This window comes from Neovison vison, chromosome 11, assembly GCF_020171115.1.
Source record: "Neovison vison isolate M4711 chromosome 11, ASM_NN_V1, whole genome shotgun sequence".
NCBI lineage: Eukaryota > Metazoa > Chordata > Mammalia > Carnivora > Mustelidae > Neogale > Neogale vison.
The window spans coordinates 142,650,704-142,662,874 of record NC_058101.1 but is presented as its reverse complement, the minus strand read 5'-3'; the positions used below and the strand labels follow the sequence as shown (position 1 = coordinate 142,662,874).

The following is a 12,171-nucleotide window of genomic DNA, read 5'->3' as shown; positions in this document are numbered from 1 at the left end:
ATATATATATGTATACACATACATATAAACATACACACACATATACATACAATGGAATATTATTCAGGCTTTAAAAAACGTAAATTAATCACTTAAGACAGCATGGATTAACCTAAAAGACATTATCCTACCTGAAATAAACCAAACACACAATGACAAATACTGCATGATTTCACTTATATGTGGAATCTAAAAACAAAAATAGAGCTCACACTAAGGGAGTAGAATGGTAATAACCAAAGGCTAGAGAGTGGGGGAAAGAAAAGATATTAATAAAGAGTATAAAGTTTAAGTTATGAAATGAGTAAGTTCTTGATACTCAATGTACAGCATGGTGACTATAATTAACAATAATGTATTTTGCAAACTTGGAATCTTAAGTTTTCTCACCTCACACACACACACACACACAAAATGGTAACTATGTGAGATGATGTATATGTTAATATACCTGACTGTGGTACTTATTCACAATGTACCAATGTATCATATGTCAAAACATCACTGCTATGCACTTTAGATACACACAATATTTATTTGACAACCATACATCAATAAAACTAGAGAGAAAAAAAAGTTTAAATCTATAAGCAACAAAAGAATTACTACTTTTTGTTATGCCTCTACTAAAATAGGAACAGAATATTTTATTAATCTAAAATAATCTAGGCTCTCACAGGAAAAGACTAAATCCCCAGACTTTGCTAACTAAATATGAAAATCTTCATGAATCTTATATTATATCATGTAGCAGTTGATACTTTCATTCATTTAGCAATTTTTTATTGAATGCTTCCCATGCTCAAAGCCCATGCTAGGAATTCAAACGAAAATAAGAAACAGAGCCCATTACAAAGGGGTCAATACCTAATGTTTGTTTCCCTCAGTAGATACAAATAATTTCAAAATATTTTTAATGGATATAAGTAACTCTTACAAGGTATCTGAGAAGATAACATTATCTAAAATTTTAAAATGCAGTGTCTATATCAAAGAGAAATAGCAGTGAGGTGGCCTCTATCCCCATTACGACTGCTATAAGAGATGTATCCAAACCACACAGACTCTTATATAAGACATTCTCAAGCCAGAATCTGTAAACCTCCCCAAATTATATGTAAAATGTTACGGTTATATTTGTTTGAATTTCTCAAGGTCATATTCTCAAAAAAGTTCATACCAAAATAAAAATGTGAGAAGTACTGACTCAAAATAACACCTAACATATTATAATCCCATTTTTTGGTTGAATATATATGATATGTGAAATATATATACAAAAAAAATATAAAGTGTGCATTTACAATAGAGCAACTAAAAAGTTATGTGCCAAACCATTACCTTGGGAGGTATGGTAAAAGGAAAGATACAGAAGAATATTTTGTTTTGTTTTTTTAATTTATACTACTGTTTTCATTACATTGTCTCTTCTGTTCTTTGTTCCCCACCTTTTATTGGCACATTATATTCCAGTTTAATTTTTTTGAGTTAAGAAAACCAAAAAGAGCCATTGATCTAAATGAAATTTTTTTGTAAATCAGGATCTCTCCATTTAACTTTCTGGGATGTACTGAACTCTACTTTTAAAAGATACTTTATTTTTAAGTTTCATAATAATCTAAGGAAACCAATAAAAATAGATTTGGGGTTATCTGGATTATAGATATGTGGAAGTGCTTATACCTTTTACACAACTACAACCCAATTAATCAAAAATTAAAGCAACAACACAAAAAAAAATCAATGAATTTATATTACTTATGATTGCTAAATGTGAGAATATAACCTCCAATGAATTAATGAGCCTTAGACTACCATAATGTTAAAATGGAATCAATCCATGGAAATTAATATATGCAGCTGATTTTACCAATTACAATGACAAAACTTTTTTCATAATACCTAACTGAAAGGCATCGTCACAGACTAGCATTTCAGTATTGACTTAAATCTAAAACTAATTCTATATTGTGAAAATGGCTTGCTGCAGAACCCTAATGCAATAACTGAACATTGTTGATGATATGAAAAGATGAATTCACATGTAGTGATATATTATGCACTGCATTAATGAAAATTTGACATAAGTTTCAAAACTGAAAAATGAAAGGAGAGCATGACATCAATTTTTTATTCCCCCAAAAGCTCCTTCTTCAACAGTACCAGCAATTTGAGATTTTTACCAAAGTGTTTAACCATCTAGAATAAAGAGTACACTTACAACTTCTATAGTTTTACCACTGTTAATAAAACTAGAAAGAGGAGGGGCGCCTGGGTGGCTCAGTGGGTTAAGCCACTGCCTTCGGCTCAGGTCATGATCTCAGGGTCCTGGGATCGAGTCCCGCATCGGGCTCTGTGCTCAGCAGGGAGCCTACTTCCTCCTCTCTCTCCCTCTCTGCCTGCTTGTGATCTCTCTCTGTCAAATGAATAAATAAAATCTTTAAAAAAACAAAACAAAACAAAACAAAACAAAAAACTAGAAAGAGGATTAGAAGAGAAAGTAATATACGTATGTTTTAGACAAAATTAGGAAGACATATTACATATTAGGAAGACACCTACAAAGAGATATACAGCAAATTTGGGGAAATGTAAAATGGCAGTTGAGGCCTACAGCATAGTAATTACACCTAAATTCTACCAAATGTTTAAAATTCAACAACTCCACTTCTACTAGCACTGAAACTAAGCATATAAAAAAACACACAAAATATTTTTTTAATTTAACTTTATTTTTTCATTGTTCCAGCATTCATTGTTTATGCACCACACCCAGGGCTCCATGCAATACGTGCCCTCCATAATACCCATCACCAGGCTCACCGACCCACCACCCCCCTTCCCCTACAAAAACCTCAGTTTGTTTCTCAGAGTCCACAGTCTCTCATGGTTCGTCTCCCCCTCCAATTTCCCCCAACTCACTTCTCCTCTCCAATTCCCGAAGTCCTCCATGTTATTCCTTATGCTCCACAAGTGAAACCGTAAGATAACTGACTCTCTCTGCTTGACTTATTTCACTCAGCATAATCTCCTCCAGTCCCATCCATGTTGATACAAAAGTTGGGTATTCATCCTGTCTGATGGAGGCATAATACTCTATTGTACATATGGACCGTATCTTCTTTATCCATTCATTTGCTGAAGGCATGTTGGCTCTTTCCAGTTTGGTGACTGTGGTCATTGCTGCTATAAACACTGGGGTACAGATGGCCCTTCTTTTCACTACATCTGTATCTTTGGGGTAAATACCCAGTAGTGCAATTGCAGGGTCATACGGTAGCTCTATTTTTAATGTCTTAAGGAATCTCCACACTGTCTTCCAAAGTGGCTGTACCAACTTACATTCCCACCAATAGTGTGAGAGTGTTCCCCTTTCTCCACACCCACTGTAATACTTGTTTACTGACTTGTTTATTTTGGCCATTCTAACTGGTATAAGGTGGTATCTCAATGTGGTTTTGATTTGACTCTCCCTGATGGCTAATGATGATGAACATCTCTTCATGTGTCTGCTAGCCATTTGTATGTCTTCTTTGCAGAAGTGTGTGCTCATGTCTTCTGCCCATTTTTTGATGTGATTATCTGTTTTGTGTGTGTTGAATTTGAGGAGTTCTTTATAGATCTTGGATATCAGCCCTTTGTCTGTACTGTCATTTGCAAGTATCTTCTCCCATTCCGTGGGTTGTTTTCTTGACTGTTTCCTTTGCTGTGCAGAAACCTTTGATCTTGACGAAGTCCCAAAAGTTCATTTTCGTTTTTGTTTCCTTTGCCTTTGGAGACACATCTTGAAAGAAGTTGCTGTGGCCGATGTCGAAGAGGCTACTGCCTATGTTCTCTTCTGGGGTTTTGACAGGTTCTTGGCTCACGTTGAGGTCTTTTATCCACTTCGAGTTTTTTGTCTTTGTGCATGGTGTAAGAGAATGGTGAAGTTTCATTCTTCTACACATAGCTGTCCAATTTTCCCAGCACCATTTATTGAAGAGACTGTCTTTTCTCCACTGGGTATTTTTTCTTGTTTTGCCAAAGATTACTTGACCATAGAGTTGTGGGTCTGTATCTGGGCTCTCTACTCTGTTCCACTGGTCTATGTGTCTGTTTTTGTGCCAGTACCATGCTGTCTGGGTGATCACAGCTTTGTAGTAAAGCTTGAAATCAGGCAACGTGATGCCCCCAATTTTGTTTTTCTTTTTCAACATTTCCTTAGCAATTCGGGGTCTCTTCTGGTTCCATACAAATTTCAGGACTGTTTGTTCCAGCCCTTTGAAACATGCTGTGGAATTTTGATCAGGATGGCACTGAAAGTACAGATTGCTGTAAGCAATACAGACATTTTAACAACGTTTATTTTTCCGATCCATGAGCATGAAATGCTTCTCCATCTTTTTGTGTTTTCTTCAATTTCATTCATGAGTGTTCTGTAGTTCCTTGAGTACAGATCCTTTACATCTTTGGTTAGGTTCATTCCCAGGTATCTTATGGTTCTTGGTACTACAGTAAATAGAATCTATTTTCTTATTTCCCTTTCTATATTTTCATTGTTAATGTATAAGAAAGCAACTGATTTCTCTACATTGATTTTTGTATCCTGCCACATTACTGAATTGCTGTATGAGTTCTAGTAGTTTGCAGGTAGAGTCTTTTGGGTTTCCCATATAAAGTATCATGTCATCTGCGAAGAGAGAGAGTTTGATTTCTTCTTTGCCAATCTGAATACTTTCTATTTCTTTTTGTTGTCATACTGCTGTTGCTAGGAGTTCTAGTACTATGTTGAACAATATAGTGGCAAGAGTGAGCATCCTTGTCGTGTTCCCGATCTCAAAGGGAAGGCTGTCCATTTTTCCCTTTTAAATTGAGAATGATAGTCGCTAACATACAAAGTTTCTAATTCTTTCTGTGATGCAGGTATAATACTGATATCCAAAACCTGCCAAATATCTAAGACTGATTAGAAAGGTAGAAACAAACACAATTTACCTTATGAACAGAATGCAAAAATCACAAATGAAACATTAACAAACACAATCTCACAGCACATTAAGGAAAAAACTTATGAGCACATCATACTGGTATAATATTGACATACCTAATATATTTTAAAGCACAGTATCTACTCTATCGCTCCACTTAAGGATAATAAAACTGGATAAAATTCCTTATTAAAGTGCTCGCTTCGGCAGCACACATACTAAAATTCCTTATTAAAAAGGAAAAAAATTAACAAAACAGAACTAAACTAATAATTCATTAAAATTATATACTATGTCTACTTTATCTCAAACTGTATCACAATTACTAGGAAAACACTGAAACATCCCTACTAAAATCAGGAACTAAAAAGATGCCCACTATTATTTTAACAGTACACTGCTTATCTCACTTACATGTAGAATAGAAAAAAAAAGCTTAACTCATAGTAATAGAGTAGAATGCTTAAACACAAAATAAAATACCAGCAAACAGAAACTAGCAATTAATAATCATTATTACTCAATAATAATTGAATAAACCAATTCAATTATGTAATGAAACAGCAATTAGAAGAATAAAAGTTGGAAATAAGAAGGAAAAACTACCGGTATCTGCAAAAAATATCAATGCATACCTCATATGTCCAAGAGAAATTAATGAAAATAATATTTTGAACCTTACATCAGATAAACAAGACTAGTCATAGAAATTCTAAAAAGAAGTTCTAAAGTCAATGTGAGCAAGGAGTGTGGCCTCACAAATATTAAAGCACACTATAAAGCCTCAACAATTTAAAAAGCTTGACATCAATACATGAAATCAGATAGAACAAGAGGGAAAAAATAAAATGTCAAGAAAGAGGCCTAAAAATATATAGGCATTTACTTTACAGTAACAGTGGCATCTCAAACTAGTGAAGAAAATTCAGACTATGTAATAGATGATACAGGGAGACTTATATTATCACATAAATAAAGTTCTATTCATATCCGTTTATCCTAAGATAAATTACAAATAAAATATTTAAATGTAAAACAATAAAACTGTAGAAATACTAACATAAACATAAAGAAATTCCTTTTTAATCTATGAGTGGTAGACCTTTTTAACTACCAATCAAAAAATTCAGAAGTCATAAAAGAAAATATTCATAAATCCAACAATAGAAAAGTTCATGTTATTCTGGAAACAGGTATCAAAGCAGATCTCACAAGAAACAGAGGGGCATCATCTAAGGATCTTTTTCACATTAAGAATCCTATTAGAAAGAAAACACTTTTTTGTTTGTTTGTTTTAAAAACCTCTATAGGATGACAATAACAGCAACAAAAATTCATCATTCATAAGTCAGCAAATTGGTAAAAATATTTGCAACACAAGGAGCTGATTCCTTAATACATGTAGAACTTCTACAAATTAGTAAGAAAAAAAAAATCCAACAGAATAGGCAAAGGATATGTTCTCAGAAAGACATATGGCTACAAACTAATCAACCTCATTCATAAAAAGCAGAAACATAAGCTAAAACATCAGGAAAAAATAAAAATAAAAACTATCAACCACTATGGACAATCTACGAAAATGACATAAGTCTAAAAGTCTGATTACACACTATTAGGAAACAGACATATGTTGCTGATAGACGTAAAAAAGATTCACCAAAATAATATTAAGTTTAAAAACCAAGATAAAGAACATTATAGATGTGTTTCTATTTGTATAAGGAAACGGGATAAGCATATATATTCCTATTTTTATACATGTGTATGAAGAAACTCAGAAGATAGAAAAGAAACTAGCAATGGTTTCCTAGAAGGATGAGGACATGGTTAGAGGAGGACTTTTCACTATGCTCCTTCCTTCTCACCCTTTTTTCATTTTAAAATACCTACAGAAACTACTAAATACAGAATCTTAAAAAAAATATTTAATGCCTTGTCTTCTCTATGGAGGTTTTAGGTAATAGTAACATTACATGAGATTGCTAAAAGAGCACATAGTTAAAAGTACCAAGAGGTATTCTTGTAGAAGACCTATACTTTTGAAACAGGAATAAGAAATGGAGAAAAAAGTGAAACTACAAGAACCATGAGAAGTAAAAAGCTGATCAGAGAAGCGTGAGGTAAGAAAGTCAACCAAAAAAAAAAAAAAAAAACAACAACAAAAAAAAAACTTCAAAATGTAAGTGTTGGTCTTCAATGTCAAATGACACAGAGACCAAAAGGGATAAAAACTGAAAAGCAGCCACTGGACAGCATAATTAGATCACTAATGATATGCAAGAGAACATTTTTAACTTATTTGTTCTAGGATTGGAGATGGAAAGGAGGGAAGCCATGCTGCAAGAAACTGAGAAGTGTCAGGGGGTGTTAAAGTAAAGACACCATTCAAGCAAAAGGTTGGCACAATGACAGAGAAAGTGAAAATGGAAGCTTGAAAATTCTAACAGCACTTTGAAACAAGGTTGCCAAGACTCAGTCTATGATAATTAGACAGAAAAATATCAATATATCACCATTGAGATGCTATAACACGCTCCCAAAAAGGTCAATTGAGAAGGAGGGTGGGGGAAAGCTCCCAACATATTAAATAATCATCTCATACAAAACACTATACACTTTGTTAAAGAAAACCACAGAGAGTAGTCAATGATTATAAAGATCACCAATGACATCAAGTAAAAATAAGATGTTTCAATCAAAACTACTCTTTAACAGTGAGCTGCCTATTTCATACTTATTGAAGGTCTGGAACTGAAAAGTTCATGTTATTCTGGAAACAGGTATCAAGGCAGATCTCACAAGAAACAGAGGCGCATCATCTAAGGATCTTTTTCACATTAAGAATCCTATTAGAAAGAAAACACTAAAAGGTAATTGAATTTCCCTCAGTTATCTTCATCTCTGTCAGCTCCTGCTACAATAACTTACTCTCTAGAGCAGAGATAACTCAATTCTGTCCAGCAAGCATATGTTATGAATCTCCAAAGCAAACTTGTCTAAATCATTCTGGTCTTCTATCAAGGTTGGCTGTGAATATGAACTCTGACAGAAAGCAAACAAATTTATTTTTATCTTTTCAATAATTCACTTCTTCATGCTTTGATGGAAGAAATCATGAGACAAATATATGGTCTGCAGTTATGTTACACAGTCAGCTGAAACGGTTTCCATGACTTAAACAAAAAGACTTAATTAATCATTCTTAAATACAAAGACAATACTATCAACATATAGAACTGGTAAATTACCTGAAGTTTCAATTTGTTTATATAGTTATCTCTAACAGTGAGTTCAAATAAAGAATACTATTAATTAGATACTATTAATAATGATATCACAAATACTATTTAAACCCTTCATCCTTAAATAGCATTTAGTAAAACATATATTAAAAAATATAATACTAGGAAACTCATTTTCAAAAAGAGCATCAACAATATTACTTGAATAACAGTTCTTGCAAGGAAATGTATTCCTATCTATATTCTAAACCAGCCTTTCATAACAGGAAGGAAAAACAAAACAAACAAAAAGGTACAGGATCAGAAATTAGAATAAGAAATTCTGTAAGTTTGAGTTTCTTAATTTAAATTAAAATCTACATAGCACCAAGATTTGAACACAAACTAATCCAAATTCAAATAGCTGATGAACATAACTATTTTAACCCACATTATAAAATTAAGTTATCTTTATATAAAAACATCATTTTGTGTAAATACTAGATTTTATATAAATATAAATTTATATATTATATAAACATAAAAATAAAATATAAATATATACTTAGATGAATATTATATATTTGTTTATATTTATACATCATACATAAATATACATTTATAGAAAATATATTAAACACTATGTATATACAATATTAAGTTTGTATGTTTATATAAATATGTCAGTACATTTATGAGTAAAATATTTATATGATAAAATTACATTAAAAACCCAAAATATATAGCTTTGTGCAGTGGCAATATCATAGCCCATGAGGGTTATCCGAGGCGCAAATAATGCTAATTGAAAAAAAAACCCAAAATATAAAATCTCCACAATACACTTTTTAGTAAGTTTCATTAATCCATTTTATAGAAAGAAAAGAAGACTCATAGAGGTTCAATGAATTTCTCCCAAGGCTTTCCAATTAATCAACTGTGCAGCCTAGAATCTGAACATGTTTTCTAAGTCCATGTTCCCGCTATAGTAGTATTAACATAGTGTCAAATTTAAGTTACCCTTAAACACCAAAGAGAAACTCAAAGAATATAGATAACAATGCTCCTTGCAATTTTTTAATATGAAGTATGCTAACCTGTATTTTATAGTTCAAATTGCCTACTACTTCATTTCTAGTACAATAAGCAAATTTTGGACTGAAGAACTCAAATCTGTAATTTAAAAGCCACCAATTATAGTAATTTGAGATATTATTATATCCTATACTTTTGCTGATAACAGGTAGAACATATTTCTGCACTGGCCTTTTTCACTGCATTTAATCCTTTATGTTTCCATAAAAACCAGAATTCCACTTTTAAGAGAAAAAAGAAAAAGAAAAAAACTAAATGTGTAGGTTATCAAGAGCATTTATTTATTAACTATTTACGGAGTACCTACTATGTGTAAGGCAATGTGCCAGGTACTATGTATATATACAGATCTGTACCTTCAGGAAGCACACAGAACAGTAAAAAACAATAACACAAGTAAATATATAATTGCAAACAATTAGTATATACTGTGAGAAATTATTCACAAAAACATAATTTAGACTCACATTAGATGGTTGGTGTGAGTAGAGGATGACAGCAAAGAAGGCTTTTGTGTAAAAATGACATTTAAGGGTAAATCTGAAAGATGAGTAGGAGTCAAGATGAATAAGTGCACCTGGGTGGCTCAGTCATTTCAGCACCTGACTCTTGGTTTCAGCTCAAGTCATGATCTCAGGGTTGTGAGACAGCCCCATGCTGGGCTCTGTGACCAAAGCGGAGTCTGCTTTGAGATTCTACCTCTACCTTTCCCTCTACCCCTTTCCCCACTCATGCTCTCTCCCTCCTAAATAAACAAAATCTTTAAAAAAAAAAAAAGAAGAAGAAGAAGAAGTGAGGATGAATGAAAGGGTATTGTGACTACAGAATAAGGTAAAAACAGTACAGTACTGAAATGATGTAGGAATGATAGGTAAGAGAGATTATACAGTCTTCTGGAAAAGATGAAGGATAATAGGCTTTCTCGTAAGTGCAACAGGAAAGCACTGGATGGTTTTATGAATAATCAGCATAAACATTTTAATGTTTCAGAATGACTACTCTGGCTATTCTGTAGAAAATGAAGAAAACATTGGTGGCATAAAAAAAGACCAGATAAGAGATTACTACACTTCAGGTGTTCTGGACTACAGATGTGTGATACATCAGAAATAAAAGTACTGATTACAGATTTTTAGAGGTAAAATATATAGAACTTGATGATGGATATGAAATGTTGGGGTAAAAAAAATTAGGTGATTAGTGACTCATGTGACAAAGTAAGTACATGGAGCTGATATTTACTCAGATGGGCAAAAAAGGAGGAGACAGATGCCTGGGAAATATTTGAGTTTGGGAAATTCTCCAAGAAAAATGGGAATATTTCTAAGAAATTTCTAAGTAAAGGTAAAGAATAGATAATTCCATGTGGCTCTGACAATCAGAGGAGAAGTCACAGTTCGACATACAAATAATGAAGCTGAAGATAATAAATCTGGACTAAGAAATGGGGGGAAACAATCCTCAAAAGCAGAGTTAAAAAAGAAAGTTTGTTTTAAAATTTGAAGATTTACGTTTCGAACATTTCCCATTCACAGAAAAAGCCATAGTCTAGGGGTGCCTGGGTGGCTCAGTGGTTAAATCCTCTGCCTTCGGCTCAGGTCATGATCCCAGGGTCGTGGCATTGAGCCTCCCATTGGGCTCTCTGCTCAGCAGGGAGTCGGCTTCCTCCTCTCTCTCTCTTTCTGCCTGCCTCTCTGCCTACTTGTGATCTCTGTCCATCAAATAAATAAATAAAAACCTTTAAAGAAAAAGCCATAGTCTAGCCCAGCTTTTGATAACAAGTAGTAAATACAAGTCAAAAGGTCTATCCAATTTCCCACTTCTCTCTTTTTCAAACAATTAGAGCTAATCTTTATATATTATTTACTTTACTTTGACCTTAAATAAGGCAAAGAAGAACAAATATTGTATTCTCTTTTTTTCAAATATTGTATTCTTTATGGTAATCTATCTTCATGTATCAATAATGTGAAAGGAAGATGTATATACATTAATTAAAAGAAAAAGAGGCCCTTGTTTATTAGAGCTACATTTTTAAAACTCTGCTTAATGCAATGTCAGATCAGTTAGCTAACATATGCTATTAATAAGGCTAAGTTTACACTTCTATCTCCAAGACTGAGAGCTAAATACTTCCCAAAAGGGGACTTCATGACCACAGACAGACCACTATTTTCAGAGAATTATCTCACAAATAACTTCTAGTCGTAAAATAAAAGCCATAAGGAAAAAATTGAATGAATGTTTCAGTATAGTTCCCAATGAGAAGGAAACGGCTTCATCTAAACATCTCACTAACTAGAGGTCAGTGGTAATATTTATTTATATCCCCAAAAATGCCAGTTTGTGGTTAAATCATGGCTTTCATTTAGAGCACAGCAAACGTACCAAAGTAGAAAGTAAAATCAAAGAAGTTAAATTTTTCCGTCACAATATAACTTCAAGAACTGCAATAGCATTCCCTGGTAGGTGAAAGCAAAATTTCAAGTTTACTAAGATTCACTATCTTCAAGAAAATATGGAAGAATTAGTAACTATAAAGGTACTTCATATACGTTCATATTTGTAAAAATTGCTTTTAAAGGGATTCTACATAACTGATACTGGTAAACTATACTACAGTGATAGTATTGTGGACATCAATGAGCCAAAGCAAAAATTATTTGTGCAATTTAACAAGTATAGGAACAGATGTGATAGTATCAACAGAAGGTCTTCAAAATGGCTTTGTATCAGGAATCTCGACTAAAACCAAAGTTTACCCATTCATGTTAAAAAAGTATAGAAACATACTCATTAACAAAGCCCATCATTCTACAATGATACTTTATCTAGTCTATTTTTTATCATTAAGAAAGAAATAATTTTTAATTCAACTTATTTTG

At 32.8% G+C, this 12,171-nt stretch overlaps 1 protein-coding gene and 1 pseudogene across 4 annotated transcripts in view; one reads left to right on the top strand and one right to left on the bottom strand.

The window, feature by feature from the left end:
* The window catches only part of LRBA (LPS responsive beige-like anchor protein), a 731,946-nt gene that overhangs the window by 391,286 nt on the left and 328,489 nt on the right, over nt 1–12,171 (bottom strand). The gene's annotated exons all lie outside the window — the stretch shown is intronic.
* On the top strand, nt 8,936–9,058 carry LOC122890657 (annotated as a pseudogene).